This window comes from Monodelphis domestica, chromosome 1 (assembly GCF_027887165.1).
Source record: "Monodelphis domestica isolate mMonDom1 chromosome 1, mMonDom1.pri, whole genome shotgun sequence".
Lineage (NCBI taxonomy): Eukaryota > Metazoa > Chordata > Mammalia > Didelphimorphia > Didelphidae > Monodelphis > Monodelphis domestica.
Window position 1 is genome coordinate 46,738,027 of NC_077227.1, and position 19,839 is coordinate 46,757,865.

Here is a 19,839-nt window from a genome sequence, read left to right on the forward strand (position 1 = left end):
ACTGACCACAAATTAATGCCCAATGAAAGGGAGAACAATCATAAGATCTCGTGTACAGAGCTGGAATGTCTCGTGTCCAGAGCCATATCATTTCTGCAACCTGAGGCCCAGAGAGGTGAAGTCAGTTACCTAAGGTCACACAGCTTGTAAGCATCAGTGTAGATTTGAACCCACGTCCTCTGACCCTAGAATATTTTTCATTTTGCTTTACACCACACTGTTTCACAGTCTTCAGTGGCTCCTTTTGGCCTAATAGTTATAATAGTCCACATTTATGTGTCACTTTAAGGTTTATATACATGATTTCAGTTTCCAGAGGTACCTGGTAGCACCCTAGTGCACAGAGTGCAAGGCCTGCAGGCAGAAAGTTCATATCTGGCCTGAGAAACTCATTGTGTGATTCTGGGAAAGTCATTTAGCCTATTTGCCACAGTTTTCTCCACTATAAAGTTTCTATGGGCTAGGGTTGTTTTCAGAACCAAGTGAGATAATATTTGTCAAGCTCTTAAAGCCTAACACATGGTGTAGGGGCTATATAAATGCTAGCTAATATGATTGCTATTGTTGTTAGCAATTTGCAACAGCCCTATAGAACAAGTGCTAAATTATCCCCCTTTTACAGATAAGGAAACTGAGGCTTAGAGGTAGTAAGTGATTTGCTCTAGGTTATACAGATCTCCAAGGAGAATTCAAAGCCAAGTCTTCTTGTCTCTTAATCCAGTGCCCTCTTCCCAGGGGGCCTTATGACCTCACAAAGATCAAGCAAAGACCTCTGTGTTTGACCCCAAACTCTTTCTCCAACTGAACTCTTTAACTATTCTCTACCTTGAACCACCTCCCACTCTAAACAGACTAGTTTTATTCCCAACATCAAATTTTTAATTCACATTATTCTCCTCCCCTTGTAGGAATACAGTTCATTTATCAACTCCCAACTCAATTATCAGTTCTTTTGTAGTGCTTTCCCTAACTTCTTTGGCCAGTAGCAGTTTCTTTTCTGAATTTGCCTTGTCACTACACATTTGACACTTAAAACGATACAGTACAATGTAGGATTGTTAAATTATTTCAGAAGTGGATATATCAATGTGTTTTCCCAGTGGTCCTATCTCTTACTACCTTGTTATATACCTCCCAGTCTCCTTCATTCTAATACAGTACTAAATATTTTTTTCAATTTCTCAATCAATACACATTTATTAAGCACCTGCCATATGCCAGGAATTGTGGATATAAATAGAAGAGGAAGACAGTCTCTGCCTTCAAAGGGCTTATGTTTTACAAGGGAGCATGCTTATGTTCCCAGATAAGTGACCTAGACAGAGGCATTGGGCTAAGCACTAGGGATACAAAGAGAGAGGGAGTAGGGGATCTCTGCTCTCATGGGAATCCCTTTGCAGTGATGGAGACATATATGTGCTTACAAGATATATACAGCGTAATTGGGAAGTAATCTCAGCAGAAGAGCAGCAGGGCCTGGGGGCAGGAGATCAGGGGAATCCTGTACACGGTGCAATGTTTGCTGAGTCTTGAAGTAAGCCAAAGAAGCTCAGAGTTAGAGGAGGAAAAGCATTCCAGGAATGAGTGGCAGCCAGAATCAAATCAAATGGCCAGAATCGAAGTGAGAGCCAGGAGGCCAGTGTGTCCCAATCATGGAGTGCATGGAAGCGAGCCCAGAGGAAGATGGCTGGGTTGGGAAGGCTTCAGATACCTAATAGACCCGAGCATCCCTGAACTTTAGGAAGGTCACTTTGACTGTCCAGTGGCATCTGGGCTTGAACAGAAAGAGACTTGGGACAAAGAAACCAGTAGAAGCTATTACAGTAGTCCAGGCAAAAGGTGATGAGGGCCTGCATCAGAACGATGGATGGGAGTGGAGATAAAGGGGCTTTGGAGGAGAGGTGTTGTAAAGGGAGAACGGATAAGATTTGATAGCTAATTGGATGTGAGGGAAGGATGATTTTGGGTAACGGAGAGGGGCGTGGTGCCCTTAACAATTGGAAAATGGGGGGGGGTTCTCTTTGAATGTGGGGGATTTAAGGTGTCTGTGGAGTAGTCAGTTCCTGCTGTCCAAAAGGCAGCTTATCCTGGAGAACTAGAGCTCAGGAGAGAGATTAGGGCTGGTTATGTAGATATGGGAATAATCTCTGGATAGATGATGAAATCTCTGGCAATTGAAAGGAAAATCAGAAGAAGGCCCACAGCAGAGATTTGGGGTTTATAGTCAATCCTGAGGGAAATGTGTAGCCATTAACATTTCTTAAGCAGAGAAATGACTGTTAAACCTGTGCTTTGGGGAATGTTGGCCTGACAGCATAGAGGATGAATCTGAACAGGGAGACCAATTCCACTCTACACTGTATGTTTCTTTCAAGTCCCTCACCCATTTATACTTTCAAATATCTTGCCCTTCCATACACCATCCTTGGATTACTCTCTCTCTCTCTCATCATCCATTGCTTTTGCCCCTCCTTACATGCTGCTACAAGGAGTTTGAGAAAGAAAATCTTGCTAACTAGGTCCCCTACAAATTTATGTCTTATAATCTCAATTGGGCCCTCACTGCCCCAAAGCAATCTTTTTGTCTTTCTCTAATCCCACTCGCCACAGACTGTTTTCCAAGTTTTTCACCTTCCTTACCTAAACCAATCCAAGCCACCAGAACTCTCTCTTCTGTGTGTCCTCTGCCACTCTCTTACCTTCCTTTTTCTTTTTCTGAGGGCTGAATGGCCCTATTTTATCTTTGCTTCTTCAGCAGGTTTCCCCTCTGCCATCTCTCCTTGCACTGCTGTCTGCAAACATGCCCCAGTCTCCTTCATCCTTAAAAGCCTTTCATTGGATTGCTCTCTCCTCCTCTATTTCCTCCCATTTCTGACTAGCAGGCTTCTCCCTTCTGTTCTTCTATCTCTAACTATTTGCAGGCTTCCTTCCAGCCTTATACTACAACTGAGATATTTCTCCAAAGTCACTAATGATTCTTTCCATGCTTTTCTTTACTTATCATATTCATTCTCTTTTAAAAATATTTTTAGTGTTCTAACATTTTAACCACATCTAAATTTTTTTCTTCTTTTTTCAGATTTTAAGTTCCAAATCACTTCCCTCGCTTTCACTTTTTCCCCACTCCTTGAAAAAGCAAGCAATATTTAGTAGTAATTAAACCTCTGCAGCCTCTAACTTTGTTGATCACTCTCTTCTCCACGTTTCTATCACACTGTTCTCTCTTGGTTTTCCTTGGATCTGTCTGACCACTTGTTCTCTCTTTTCTTTGCTGGACCTTCATTTGCATCATGACACTAACTTGGGGAGCCTTGGTAAGACAGACATTGCTCTTTCCTCCTATACTTTTTTTGCTTCATAATCTCATTACCTTTCCTTGATTCATTTCTCCTTCTTCATAGGTGATTCCCAAGTTTATTTATCCAGCCCTAACCTTGTAGCCTCATTATCTGCTTCCAAAATTAAATTGGGCTTGAGAAAAGGTGCTTGAATGTAACAAATAAAGGAATAGTCAGTGTGGTTGAAGTAGGCACTTTGAGTCAAGTCATGAGAATAGAAGCCACATTGCAAAAGGTTGAGGATTTGGATGGCATGTCTTTGGTTGAAAAGTGAATAGGAGACTGCTGAGTGGCCCAGTGGATTGAAGGCCAGACCTAGAGACAGGAGGTCCTGGGTTCAAATCTGTCCTTGGATACTTCCTAGCTGGGTGATCCTGGGCAAGTCACTTACCCTCCATTGCCTAGCCCTTACCCTTTTTTTCCTGAGAACCAATACACAGTATTGATTCTAAGGTAGAAGATAAAGGTTTAAGGAGAAAAAAAAGAAAAGTAAATTAAAAAAATTTATGAAAATCTAGTACAAGCTTTTGCTTAGGTATGAATTCTTGCTGTGGTTTGAGTCTTCAGTAAAAATAGGCTCAGATTTATAGAACTGTGTTTGTATTTTTATGTCTTTTATTCCATATAGGGGAAAAAACCAGGTTCAGCAATCAAGCTTAGTGTTGCTGTGATTAAGACAGAATTCTAAATTTTAAATAAATTTGGGGATAGAGCACTAAATGCAAATTGTCAACTTTTGTCATGTTTACATGGTGCCACTTGGAGAATTCTTAACTAAAGAATGAACAAAAGTGATCATAAAAGACAAAACAGTCAATGAAGGCAAAATTAAAATAGTAACTCTTGATTGAGGAATACTCTTCTGAATAACAAGTTATGTAAAGAATGAACACAATTTATAAGTCCAAGAGCCATTCTCCAAATATTAAAAATATATGAATAATCAATTTTCATAAAAAGAAATGCAGTTATGAAAATATACTCTGAGTTAGCTAGTAAAAGAAATGCAAATTAAAACACCTGAGATTTTACTTCCATTTTTACTACAAATTGACAAAGAATGGAACAGGGGGGAACCTAACCAGGAACAGTCAGTGTCATTAATACCCTCTTAATGGAGCTATGAATTGGGTCAACTCTTCTCATTATTGGAGTAACACAAGAAAAGTACTGAAACTTTTGATACCATTTGACCTAGTAAGCTCACTTCTTTGTATATACTTCAGGAAAGTCAAAGACAGAAATGAAGGTCTAGTATATTCTAAAATGTTCATAGTGTGTTCATGGTAAACAAAGGCCTAGAAACAAAATGAGTGTTTATGAACCAAGAATTGTTCGAATGAATTGGCATATTAATGTAATTCAGTATTAATATTGAACTAGGAAGAAACAAAGAATATAAGAAATTCAGAGAAACATGGGACTTCATATAAATATGTGAACTAATTCCAAGTGAAATAACCGGAATTAAAAGAAAAATATCTATAATGACTAACAATGTATAAATAAAAAATTTACTAAAAGAAAAGCAAACACTTTATAGAAAAACTCATAATGATACTAGAGGACAGAGAATGTATCATACCAGCTTAGCAGAGACCCAGGGAACAATTAGAGCAACATGTTGTGTATAGTTGGACACCCTATCATTGTGTCAGAATTTGACAGCAATTGTTTTTCTTTGTTAAAAGGAAAAGTTCAGTTTTAAATTGGGATAGTAAAGTGTTCCCAGACGTAATTGTGATATAAAAACAAATACTATCTATAAAACTTAGGGTTTTTCAAAAGTAGCCATACCTATAATTATCAAAAGGAACTCAAATGTGACTTGGTGACATCATATACACTTAACCTAATATTATCTATGAACACTGCATTCACCTTCCTATGAGGAGACTGAGGAGTGGAGATGGGCTGAAGAGTCACTTCAGTGGAGTTGTGTCTGTCTTGAGGAGGTAGTACAGATGTATTTTCAGGCCAAATTATGAAAGACTTTGGCAGGTTAAAGAGTTTAGACTTCTTTATATAAGCAACAGGGAGCTACTGCAAATCATTGAGTGACTAAGAAACATGGTTAAAGTTCTATTTTAGGAAGATTGACCAGGCAGTACTCTGCTGGATAGATTGGAAAGAAGAGGAATTATAGAAACCAATTTGGTTATTCTCACAAAGTAATGTGGAAATGGGACATGAGTTAGGATGTTTAAGGAAGAAACAGACGTGGAGCACGGATCTGCAATATTTGCTTTCTCTCTATAAGGTTAGGTCAACTGTTTCTATGTTTTAGGAGGCTGATTTCCCCAGCTACTCTTCTTGCAGATCGCATATTCTGTCAAAGTCAAAGTCAAAAACTCCATGGCATTTGGCCTCAGATCCAAATGAGACTTTTGGTTTAAGTCCATCTTAAAATGTATAACTGTAAGCTTCCTGACTTTTTGAAAGATTTTTTTAAAGGCATTTATTAAGTGATTATTCTGTGCCAAGCACTGTGCTAAATTATTGGAGATTGAAATACAAAAGGAAAGATAGTCCCTTCCTTTAAGGAGTTTACATTCTAATAGGAGAACTAGCATCGATATGGAAGTGGCCAGGGAGGGATACTTTGGTCTGGAAAGTTAAGGGGTGGCAAGCAGACCCATAAGAGAATAGATTGGTAAACCCTTTAAAGGAACAATGACAGAGTTTTAAATGATGTCTCCAGAACAGGAGGGGAGACTTGGGAATAATGATGGGGGAGAGGGAGAGATCATCTTAGGTCAGGTGATACTAAAGCATGTCATCTAGAGAGGCAGCTGGGGAGTGAAGTGTGTATGAATCATGGATGAAGTTGATATAGTAAGCAGCAGAGATCCCTGACAGCCACAGCCATCACTCTCCAGGCAGGAGTTCTGGGCATAAGAGAGTTAACTAGTCCTTCAGGGCCTGGTCTCTTGTCTGCGCTTCATGGTGACTGGTAAGATAGCTGGGGAGTTTTATAAACATTAATAAAAAGATCCATTTATAAAAGCAGCTGGATTTATTATTTATGAAGTAATTAATTTTATAGAGCAAACTTTTCATAGACTCATGATTCTAACAGTCTGATTAGAGCTCAAATAATCTATGTCCTTGCCTCCTGCCATTTAACAGAAAAGGAAAGATAGGTCAGATGAGTTTGTGATGGTAAAGCTAGTAATAAATGTAACATCCCTTGGAGACGCAGCTTCTTTCTCCGTGTGTCACACAATATCTCACAGAAAAAGATTTCTTATTCCACTTCTATCCATTAAAATAAAGAACCAGTGGTCATTTGCCATTTGGTAGAAAACTTTTCTCCCATCCCTTCCTAATGTTCTCATCTCCATTTCCCAAACCAATTCTACCTACATGTCTCATTGTGCCCTCCAAATGTCCTGTTCCATAGGGAAAAAATACCCCCCTTCATTCTGAGTCTCTTTCTCTTATACTTTCCCATGTATTAGGCCTCACTGACTCCTCCATCCCCACCCAGACTCTCCAACATGTGCAGTATTTTCTCTCATGTCTCCCATCACAGTGGTCCATCTGATGGGAAAGTAAAGTGCTCCTTGCTACTTCTTGTTACTTTGGGATGTTCTCTTTGCCTTTTTTCTCTATAAATCAAAACCCAGACAGTTAAAATGATAGTAGCTGCGGTCTACCAACCCCACATCATTCTCACCTTTCTCAAGGAGTTCAGTGCCTGGCTCTCCATTCCTGCCTTTAGACTTGGGGACTTGAATAATCCATGTAGATGTCCTCTTAATCTCCCCCCACCCCCTCATTTCTTCAGACTCCTTATGTCCCATGATCTACTCCTTCACCTGAGCCATGCTTAGAGATGATTACATACTAGATTTTGCCATTACCCACAAGTGTTCCATTTCCCCAATTAGAAATTCTTATATTTTCTTTTGACCATCAGCTCCTTTCGTGCCACGTCTCCTTGTTGCTTTACTTCTGTACACTCATCAAGATTTCCATTCCTTACTGCCCTTAATACTTTCTTAAACAAACCATTTTCTAACTTAACTTTCTTACTACTCCACTGGCTCTCTTGCCCATTATCTTGTGACAATTCTTCTCTTGCCAATCCTCAGCCCTGGACTAGTCCAACCATCCATTTCCACACATGAAAAGAAACTAGAGGAAGTCCCCAAACTGTGATGACAGAGTACATTGCAGATTCAAGTTGTCCAACTTCAGCTGTGCCCTCATTACAATTGAGAAGCTCTTTTATTCCTCCCTAATTAATTCCCTGGTTTTTTTTTTGTTTTTTTTTTGGCATGTGCTTCCTTTTGCATCATAGCTAATATGGAAATGTTTTACTTGACGTCACATTTATAATTGAGCTCATGTTGCTTGCTTTCTCAAGGAATGGAGGGGAGGTGAGAGAGGGGAAGAGAATTTGGAACTCAAATTTTTTTAAAAAGTTGAGCACATTTTAAATGCAATATGTCTGAAACTTACTTTATTATCTTTTTCACGTTTTCCTAAACTTCCCGCTTTCTATCAGTGGTGCCTCTGTCCTCCTATTATTAAGAAGTGTAATCTAGATATTTATTATGGACTCTTCACTCTCCCTCATGCTATCTATCCATTTTCTTTCTTCACATCATCTCTAATTTGATCCCTTGTCTCTGCTTACATAGCTCCCACTTAACTCAGCCTCTCATGCAACAGCCCCTAACTGGTCCTCCCACCTCAAACCCGCCCCCCTTCCAGTCCATCCTACACAGTTACTAAAATAATTTTCCATAAATGTAGTACTAACATTGTGTATCTCCCCCCCTTTAATGTGTCAAACACAAAAAAAATGGACTGTTATAAGGATTCACATAGGCTATATATTGACTTAGTTAACATAATTCTACATAATTCTATGTATTATTGTATTTGATTTATTTTGTTAAATACATACCAATTACATTTTAATTTGGTTTAGACTCCAATCAGGAGTATTGTGCCCCAATAAAGAATATTATAATCCATATATTTGATACTTCTGCCCTCTTCACCAACTCCAATAATTCTGTATTGCTTCTATAGCAAAATACAAACTTTTTTGTTTAGGTTTTAAAGCCTTTCATAACCTGGCTCCTGCCAAACTGGCTTTCTCCTCTTCAGTTATAGCATTCCATCCATTGGTCATCAGCCGTGCCTGGAATGTCCTCTCTCCCCAGCACCTTTACCTCAGGGAGTATCTTTCATCCCTTAAAATGAAGCCTAGACACCATCTTATGAGCTTCCTAATCCTCCAACTTCTAGTGCCCTCATTCCCCAACTACTTTGTATTTTTGTGTGTATCTTATATGTGTATGTCTTAACATCATACTTAAGCCATCTATGTTTGCATATGTTCTCATCTACCCATTAGGAAGTATACTCATTGTGAGAAGGGATCATTTAATTCTTTGTAGTTATACTCTTAGCACCTAACAGAGTGAATGACACATAGTAGGCACTTAACAAATATTAATCTGATTGATTGATGGTGGCATTGCTGATTGAAACCCAAGTTACCTTCCTCTAGGTACTTCTCTTTGACCCTTCCACCCCCTTTTCATTACCATTTACACAGAGTAGTATAACCCTGAATACATAAAATTTTGTTAGAATTTTCTTGAATCACACCCTGAACCCTGCCTTAGAGTCCTACCTTTCACAGAGGTAAAACAGGCCTGTGTGACATCAAGCTAGAAAAGGCTCTGTCTATGTCTCTCAGCTCCATCCATGGGTACTTGGCATTAGGAAAACAGGATTGAGATAGTTGGCTTCAGTTTGCTGCTAAAATAATTCCTGTACCCACTTCAGCTCCCTTGGCTCAGGAGTGGTTCTTCCCCCCCCCCCCCCCCCGGAAGATCCAGAAAAGAGTGAAAATTCTTTCTGAGATTGTTTAGATGTATAAACTGAAGGGAAGAACATGCATGTTGTTGGTGGGAACAGAGAACTGGGATTTGCCTCTTGTTCTTGCCTCCTAAGATGAGAGCCATCACTGGAGCTTCCCAACCATCAGGCCTGCTGACTTTGCTCCTACCCTTACTCTTACACAGACATGCTCCCCTTTATCCAGACTCTTGCCCCTTCCTTGGCACAATTTTGTGAGCAGCTTGGCATAATATTAATTATGAAGTCCTGCTTCTACCTCTACTTTGTTCTGAAAGTGTCCTAGATATTATTTTGTGGTTGGATTTCTGATGAAAAAATTTAAAGCTGAGCTGCAGATTTTAATTTCCACAAATTGTATGGTAGGGCAGCTTGGGTTCTGCTTGGCAATGGAATCATTCATATTCAGCATCTGTTCCCTACCTAGACATGTCAGAGCTCATACATGTAAGAGCCCCTGAAAAAGCTATTATGCAAGAGGATCATACAATAGTCACTCAGTCAGCTTGATCTCAGCTTATTTCAACAAACTGATGATAAAAGGGAAGAGCTAAGCAATTACTTCAAAAGTATAAAATTCCTTAGCATAGATAACTAGCTTCTCTTAGATAAACATTTTATTCAAAGAAGAAAAACTATAAATAATTTGGTAACGTCTCTTAAATGAATTTATCCTTTTTTTCCCCTCAAAGCCAGTAAATTGTGCTTGTTTGTGGGTTCACTATGAGATCTTTTTGCATGCGAATATCTATTCATGAGTATGGAATTGCCTTCATCAGTTCACACCTGTGCTGTGTTTGCTTAAATCATATCAAAGTCTTTGGAAAAGCATTTCTCTTACAATATATGAGGGGAAAAGTTGATGAGCAAGATAAATGAATATTTCCAAATATGTTGTTACCAAATCCTTGGCAGTGAGGAAGCATTGAGGATTATTTACCCTCTGCTGGAGAGATGGACAGCCACACCATTCCGCAACTGCTCTTAATCTTAACTGTGATTCCTCCCCAGATAACTGCTGTGCAATCTTGCTTCTTGAACTTGCTTATTTGTAAAAATAAGGAAAATTTAACTTCATTTTTATTTTTGTGAATATGGCTAACCATTTCATCTCCCATTTTATGGATTTTCTTAAAAGAATAACCATTTACTCAAATCCTTTAGCTTTTCCTTAGTTGGAACATTCTGAAGAATGGAGTGATATCCAAGCCTGTACTTTTCATCAGTAGATTATCTTCTTTAGGGCCTGTCCAGGGCAGAACTATTTATTGGATAGATGATATATCCAAATTCCCCTTCCCAACTTAATTTTGGAATGAGATGATGAGGCAATGAGAAATGGTGGCCAGAGACCTGGGCTCAGAGGCTGCTTTGGACACTTAACTTGCTGCATAACTCTAGACAAGTCACTTAACCTTTCTGTTTCTCAGTTTCCTCATCTGTAAAATGAGGCAGATAGACTCTGAAGTCTCCAAGATCCTTTTGATTTTAAATCTATGATGGAATAAAACCATATTTTATAAGGCAGAGTTCAGGATTCAGACTAATTGTACAGAGGCGTTAGTATGTGAGTGGGGAAAGGATACCTTTGTGTATATATATTTTCTGAACTTCTCTAATCCAAAGAGAACTCACCTACCAAAATGAGAAATTATTAGATTATCCATATTCCTACTCTATTAGTTTAAGAGTCTGTGTGTATAAGTATAAACAATCCCCACTTTTTTGCTGAAGTATATCATCTCCCAGTGAATCATTGCAGTAAAATGGAGTATATTTTCCCTGAGGGATCATTTCAAAACTGTTAGTTGAATTGCTGACCAGGGCTTTGTTATCAAATACATCATGAATTGGTCCAATATGATGATATAAATATAAAAGATACAACAACCATAAACCTCTAATAATTTAAAATAGTGAAAGCATTTTCTAGGTCCTCTAACATAGTCATAAATATGCTGTATCCATTAATTATTTAAGGAGGCCCAGCATATAAGCACATAAAAGTAAAATTTAACTATTATAAATTTGGCCTATAACTAATGTATACCCAATAATGAGCTCTAAACATTTAATTAACAGTGACTTTTTGCCTATTTAAAATTGGGCAATGCTTTGGCAGATTGATAAGAATGGACATAATCTCTTAAAATGAAGCCATTAAGAGAAAGAGTAGCTATTACTCTCTTAGTAAATCCTGCTGTGGAAAGCAAGGGAATTGAAAAATATTTGGTTAACCTTAGAGCTGTTTTCAAAATAGGTAAGAGTTTTTGGTGTTTTTTTTTTTCATATTGAAGAGCAAGTAACACATGGCCCAGCATTTCTTCTTTTTATCCTCCTACCTCCTCAGTCTAGCTGCACATCAAATCCACTGAAATAACTAGGAAACCTTTTAATCTTTCCTCAAGCTTCCCTAATCACCCCCTTCCTACACCTCTATAAATGAGGACCTTGTCTTCCTGAAAAAATTGAAGTCTTCTGCCTGGAACTCACTCTCCTCTCATCTGCTTCATCGCCCATCACTCAGAGACCTTATACCCTATCTCCTCCTTCACCCTTGCCTCATGTTCAGAGGCTACCAGTCTCCTTGTCAAGACAAAACCTTTGACATGCACCACTTGACTCACTCCTTCCCCTCTTCTCCAGAAGCTTGCCTCTTTGTCATCCCCATTCTGTCACTAATCTTCAGATTGTCTTTCTCTGTCTCCCAGCTGATCTTGCTGCCCACAAAAATGCCATGGTCTCTACTATCTTGCATGTGAACTCATAATCTTCCATGCTTTCAGTTATCATCTCTGGGCCCATGATTTTCAGGTCTATTTATCCAGCTCTAACTTTGTCTTAAAGGGCAAATCTGACTTTCTTCCCCATAAGGCTCTTGCTGTGTGTGTGTGTGTGTGTGTGTCTGTTTGCCTGTCTGTCTTTGTCTCTCTGTCTGTCTTTGTCTGTCTCTGTCTGTCTGTCTGTCTCTCTCTCTCTCTCACACACACACACACACACACACACACACACACACACACACACACACTTTGTTTCCCTGTGTGTATGTGTATGTCTCCCTCCTTTTTGATATTCTCTTAATCTTCAGGATCAAATGTAGAATCTCCTACTTGCCTTGTAAAACCCTTTACAAGCTCTCCTGTTCCTACCTTTCCATTCTTTACTACTTTGTGTATACTCTATAATCCAGTGACACTGGTCTTCTTATGAGTGCTTACACAAGACAGTCCAACTCCTGATTCTCTGCAATTTCACTGGCTGCCTCCCATGCAAGGAATCTCCCCCCCCCCCCCCCCCCTCCTTCCTAAATCTCTTGACTTTCCATATTTCCTTCAGGACTCCATTCAAAATTTGGCCTTGTGTAAAAGACCTTTCCCAGGTACTACCATGCTTCTCACCCATGCCTTCCCTTTGATGCTACCTCTTATTTGCACTATTTATACCTTATATGTGCAAAGGATTTTGTGTGTTGTCCAATAGACTGTGAGCTCCTTGGTGTCACTATTCTTTTCTTTTTTTGTAGCCTCAATGACTGACAAAGACTAAGAGCTTATTAATGCTTGATGATTAATTTTTTTTCTTATAACCCTGAATGCTAAAAACCTTACTTGAAATTTTGTAGACAAGTATCAATTACTTCAAACTTCATTGAAAAGCTACTAGCTGGGTGGCTCAGTGGATTTAGAGCCAGGCCTAGAGACAGGAGATCCTGGCTTCAAATCTGGCCTCAGATACTTCCTAGCTGTGTGATCCTGAGCAAGTCACTTAACCCCCATTGCCTAGCCCTTAACTACTCTTCTGCCTTAGAACCAATACACAGTATTGATTCTAAGGTGGGAGGTAAGAAATTAAAAAAAAAACTGTAATAAATGAAAGTAAATTTATTACATGTAATATTAATAAAATATTGTGGTCACCATTTTAAAATTTTCTCTCAAGTCAGGAGCCCATTGTTAGCTCTTAACAATGTAATTTTAATAAAAATGGAGATATATGAAAAAAGGGAAATGAAGGGGACAGAAAATCTCACCAATCTAGAAAAATACCTAAACCAAAATCCAGAGAGAGACAGAGATCCACCCCACACCTTTTATCCTACTTGTACCTTCATACCCACCCAAAAAATGGGATGTGGGGACAAACTATGGGAGTGGTTTCTATCATCACAGCTACCTCTTAATATTTATTAGATTATTAGCATAGGCTTTTTTTTTTTCACCAAAGGCTATTCTGTCACAGCATTGCTAAGATAAACATTTTAAGACCATGTCCTGACCAGACATTTCTACTTTGTATGTTCAGACATTGACCAAAATAACCCAACTATAATCAAACTGGTAGAAATTAATATATAGCTTTTTAAAGAAACACCTGAATGGATCAGTAGAAAACAAAGCAACAAAAGTAGGCAGGCAGTGCCAAAGGCAGAATGGTGATGATGGACAGTTAGAAACAATCTGAGACTTCTGATATGAAGATAAAAAGAAAAGTAGGAAGAGAAATGTAGTGTGGGGAAAACCCCCAAATATCTGGCCCATTCATCCCCTCCCTACAGTCTGTAATCTCTGATTAAGTTCTATAGATAGATTGAAAGGCACCAGATAGTTTCTGCCCTCTAGGAGATAAAAATGCTAATGGAGAGGCAAACATTAAAAAACAAAACAAAACACTGGAAAGCTGAAAGAGCTGGGGAGGAGATTCCTGAGTGGGAGCATAATGAAGCCCTGTATCAGGGTGGGAAGTGACCTGAGGATGTGAGAGTTAGTTGATTTCATCTTTCAGAATGATGAGTTTCTGTAGATTATAAAATCCAGGAGGTTATTGGGTAGGGAAGCAATGAGCTACCTAACTGAGTGCCCTCCTTAAAAGGTGGAAGATAAAGGAGGAGCTTCCTGATGTCTTTCCTGGAGAAAGAAGGAATACCTTAAGGGCAAGGGACATTAAGGAAGTGTGAGTTTCAAAGATTTCATCTTGCAGAATTTCATTTTGCACTGAATTTTGGCAAGATATTTAAAAGGCTAAAAAACTTTTGTCTAAGCTTAGATTTTTTTAATCCTAAAATTAAGAAAAAATTATAAATCTGTCTTCCTGAATTTTCATGTCAAATAAAAAGAAATCATATTATAAGTATTATCCAGTATATATAGGTCATTTGTTACCAGAAGTGATTTTGATATAAGAACACAGAATATACAAGTAATTTTGTAGCATTTCCTTCTTCCTCCTTTCTCAACTTTTTGTGTAAGATGGAGGCTTTAACAGAAGAGAAAATGAGATTTACCAATCTCATTTTATTATTTATTTATCTTTTGTTTTTCCCCATTTCACAGGAGAATTGCAAAATTAATTAGGTGCTAGGTAATCTCAAAAGAAAGGAGGTAAAATACAGTAGGATTAAAGAGTTGCCTAAAAAAATGAAAGAAAATCATCTTCATGAGATATATAAGATTCACAAGCAGTAGAACAAATTAACACAGTTAAATGTCTAGGTTTAAGTAAGGTTTAGTGAAAGACAAAAGCCAGACTAAATTATTAAAAGTATTTTTAAAGAGATTTTAATAATAGAGATTGTTTTCTAAATTTATTTTTTAAGTTTGAGAGGAGCAACTACTATTCTACTTTTCAAAATAGAAAAAATCACAAAACATAAGCCATTAAGTTCGATGATACAAACATCTATAATTTAGATACTACTGTGACTCTTAGACCAGTTATGCTAAACTTATTTCCTTTTTCTAAAAGATTACTAGACCAGTAGATTAGAGGAATGCTTTGAATATTGTTTTCCTAGATTTTTGTAAAACTTTTGATACGATATACTGCTCTTATGGAGATGATGGAAAGATATAGATTAGAGAATAATGCTGACAGATTCATAAGTAGTTGAATGTCTAAATTTAGAAACTAGTTATGGATGGTTCTCAACTTGGCAGGAAGTCTCCAGTGGAACACAAGGGAGCTGTGCCATTTCACATTTTTATCAGTGACTTGGATAGAGTACATATCATTTACTTGGGAAATTTGCACATAACACAAAGCTTGGAGGGACATTATTGATGACAGAGTCAAGATCCAAAAGACTTTGACAGAGCAGAGTATTAAGGTAAATATAATAAAATTAAGTGCAGTAGGGATAAATATGAAGTTTTGCTGGTGAGTTTAAAAGAAAAAAAAACTTTACTAATACAGTATTTAGGAGACCTGGTTCAATAGCAGTCCTGAAGAAAATTTGAGGATGTTAATGAACTGCAAACTCAATATGAACCACTGATATGTGATGTGGTATCCAAAAAAGCTAATGTCCTCTTGAGCTGCATCGAGAGAGGCATCACTTGCAAGAATAAGGAGGAGATAGTCTCACCAAACTCTGCTTTTGTCAGAATACCTTTTAGGCATTGTGTTCTGGGCAGCATGGTTTAAGAACATTGATGAGCGATATACAGTGTCCAGAAAAGGGCAACTAGGATGAAGGACATTGATTTCCTAATGAGAATTAGTTAGGGCAACTGAGCATGTATAGCTTGGAGAAGAGATGAGCTATCTTCAAATATATGAGATAGTTCTACAATGTGGGGAAGGATTAGACTTGTTCTGCTCAGTTGTAAGAGTCAGAACCAAGAGTAATGTGTGGAAACTGAAAAGAGGCAAATGTCAACTTTCTGTAAGGAAAAACTTCTGGACAATTAAAGCTCTCCCCAGACAGAATGGACAGCCCTAAGAGTGCTGCCTCTTTCCTTGGGGATCTTCACATAGAACTAAACAGTTATTTGTGGAGTGTGAGATAGTACTAGGGTTTCTTTTGTCCATATATTTGAGTTGAATTAGATGACAATTGAAGTCCCTTCAGACTTTAAATTCTGTGATTCTCTGATTCTGCCCTGATGATTTCCTTAGTTTTATAGCATTTTTATATAGTTTATAGCATTTTTTTCTGAGTGAATTAAAGCTTTCTATTTTTAAAAGTTGGTAAAGGAGATAGATGTCATATGGAGACAATTATAAAATGAAAGGTTTTTTTTTAATATGGATAGCCTTTAGTGTGAATGGTACTAGCAGCCCAGGGGAATGTGAAAGGTCTCCTAGAGAAGCTGGAGCTTGAGCTGAGTCTTAAAGATGAAGATTTTAACTCTAAGGCCAGGTGAGAGAACATACAGACCTGCAGAGTAGGCAGGGCAAATGCCTAAAGGTCTAAGATAGGTCAATATTGCTGGATTATAGAGTTATAGAGTATAATTAAGGGAATTAAGATGTTAGGAGATTAGAAAGGTAAGGAAGAAATCAGGTTGTGAAGAGTTTTATGCCAGAGGTCTTCATATTTGATCTTGGAAAAAATAGAAACACTGGAATGTGGGAGTTGGCAGTGATATGGTCAAACCACTGCTTTAGGTAAATCACTTTTGTTGATTTGTGGAGGAGAAATTACAGTGGGGAGGCTTGTGGCAGGAAGGCCAATTGAAGAGCTGTTTTAATACTCCAGAGGAAAGAGGAAGAGGACCACAGCTCAGGGGGGGCATAGTTGAGAGATATTGAGAAAGAAAGAAATTACAAAATCTGACCACTGATGGCTGTGTTGGGGAAGTAAGAGAGAGGAGTCAACGTTGATGGAGCCCTCAAAAGGAAAAGAGAAGTTTAGTAGAGGACTGTGTTTGGGAGAAAGATAGTGTATTCTGTTTTGAACGTGTTGCATTTGAGATGTCCATAGAATATCCCATTTGAAAAGTCTATTAAGCAGTTGTTGATGCAGCACTAAAACTTAAGAAAAAGGCTGGATAAATAAATGTGAGAATCTCTGGCTTTCCCCTGGACCAGCATTCTTCCCTGCATTGGAGATTATGACCTCAGACCTTGTTCCTGAGATTATTTGTTTTCTCAATTTTGGAGCCTGAGGGCCTAGTTCAATTGATAGGTGCCTGAGTGTGTGCAAACCACCTATTCTTTACTGGGAGAGGCCAGACACCAGACCATGCTTCCCTGTTTCACTCCATTTATCCAACCAGCCAGGCCCTTCCACCTCATTCTTGCTTCTGACCTGTTCCTCTCAGACTGGACCAGCAGCCAGCACCTCAGACAGAAGATCTGGACCTCTCCACCAGGTCTGCCAACACCCAAGGCCCCAGGTCCTGGGAACTTTATTTCTCATCTTTGCAATTCCTAGTATAGGACCCAATTCAGTGAGTTGGTGACCAAGGATGTGCAAACCTGCTCCTTTAAACAGTGTTTCAGCTTGTATTCTATCCTGCCATCTGCCCAGCTCATCTCAGCATCTTTCTGATGCTAGACCTTGGTTCTGCCTCTTTCCCTACTTTTCTACTCCTTAAAACAAAATATACCTCCCTGACCACCAGTCCTCTAAATATACTATCTTCCCCTGTTAGAAAATAATCTCTTTTAGAACGGGGGCTGTGTTTTTTTTTTTATCTCTTATGCTTATTTACCATAGAATTTACCAGAATAAGTGCTCAAGAAATGTTTTTTTCATTATTTCATTCATAGTAATTAAACTCAGGGCAGCTGGTGAGGTCACCAAATAAGAAAATCTATAGAGAAAAAAGAAGGCCAGAGTTTTGAAAAGCACCCATAGTAAAGGGTATTAACATGAATGAGCAAAAAGGAAATGAGAAGAAACATTCAATCAGATTGGAAAGAGAACCATGAGAAGGTAGTCACAGAAACCCAGAGGGAAAGAGTATATACTAGAGAAGGTAGTCATTAGTATCAAATGCTACCAGAGGTCAAGAAAGACAAGAAAAGACCATTAGAGTTAACAGTTAAGATACTATTGGTAACTTGGAAGAGAGCAGTTAGTTGAATGATGAAATCTGAAGAAAGATTGCAGGCGTCTTAAAAGACAATAAAAAGAAAGGAAGTAGAAGCTGGCAGATATGTTAGGATCTATGGAGAGATGGAGAGATAATAAGTAGATTCACATAGATATGCTGAGGTCTCTTTGGAGTAAGGAAAGAACTGATGGAGATTTAATATTAGAGCATGAGGATGATGGTGGAACAGATCTGTCAACAAAGACTGAAATAAGGATCATCAGTACAATGTAGAGCAAAAGGGTACCTTCTCTAATATGACTGGCTTGAAGAAGATAGTAAGGGATGAAATCAGAAGGGTAGAAGATAAAGAAGAGGAGAGAAATCTCAAGGAATTGACTACTTTTTTTCAGTAAAGTATGGACATTATTTTCTTCCTTCAAACTCAAATACCATTCATAATGCTCCTGCATTTAATTATTTTCTAACAAATTATAATTATTTGTATGTGTCTTATCTCACTACTTTCATTTTCTTTTCCCATTGTTTAGTGTAGTGCTCTGAATGGAGTAGGGGGCTTAATAAACAGTTATGGAGTTCATTTTAATTGACTATTGTCATGGAAGTAGAGCTATACATGTAGAAAGTTGAATGAATGAATTAGGGCTTTTTTTTTCAGTGCCTACCATTGGAAATGATAAGGACCTGAGGGTATAATATATATAATAAGGTCTCTGAGTTCCTTCCTGATGTAAAGGGATTGAGCGTGGGTTGGTCACTGGGAAGAAGGACTCCCATGGCACATGCTCTTTGTTGGCTCTTCAGTGCTCAGTTTGGGATATTAGGTTGAATATTGGCTAAGCCCAGAAATTACTCTGGAAACCACTCTTTCTTTTTTAAGTAATCTATAGTTTAGTTTGCTTGTTTTTATTCTTTTCTCTTTTAAACCCAACAGCACTTAATTTACTTCAAGATATCTCCTGGATAGAATTTTTCAGCCTTTTCAAAATGGACTCATTTTACTGACCTTTTCAGGTTGTTCAGAAGTGTTAAAACATCTTTGTGGTTATAGCTGATCTTTTTCACCATGTATCTAGCTTTCTAACAAGCTGAATACACGCATGATTCAGACAATTATAGTTGCTTCTTCAGAAACTTGAACCTTTTCAATAGAAATTAGGCTAGAGCTTATGGTACTCTCAGACACTAAATCCTTCTAAAAAACAGCATTTTCTAAATAAAGCAAGGAGACTACAGCAATATATCACACATTATACAATATGATCAGGTGATATTTATACCAATAATACAGCATGGCTGGCAGTAATGCTGGCTTAGTATTTATATAAATATAATTAAGCATAAATGGTCAGCAGGTACAGAAAAAGCTTTTAGCAAGACACATCCATTTCTGCTTGCTTTTTAAAAAATACACTAGAAAACAAATAGATGGGACTTCTCTTAAAATGATCTTTCTCATCTATCTGAAAGCAAGAGCCAGCATTATCTGTATTGGGAGTAAGCCATAGAAACCTTTCCAATAAAATTAGGAGTAGAGCAAGGGTGTCCATCATCACCATTACTCTTTTTTTTTAAACCCTTAACCTTCATGCTTTGTATTGGTTCCAAGGCAAAAGAGCAGTAAGGGCTAGCAAAGAGGGTCATACAGCTAGGAAATAGCTGAGTCCAGATTTGAATCCAGGAACTCTTGTCTCCAAGCCTGGCTTTCAGTTCTCTGAACTACCTAGCTGCCTCCCACAAATGATAACTCTATCAATAAGGCAAGAAAGAGAAATCAAAAGAAAACATATAGGCAAAGAAGAAATACAGTTTCCACTTTTTGCATGCTGTATGATGAT

The 19,839-nt window shown here is 38.1% G+C and overlaps 1 protein-coding gene across 7 annotated transcripts in view; it reads left to right on the forward strand.

Moving 5' to 3' along the window:
• The window catches only part of NEO1 (neogenin 1), a 264,950-nt gene that overhangs the window by 177,968 nt on the left and 67,143 nt on the right, over positions 1 to 19,839 (forward strand). The window lies entirely within an intron of this gene.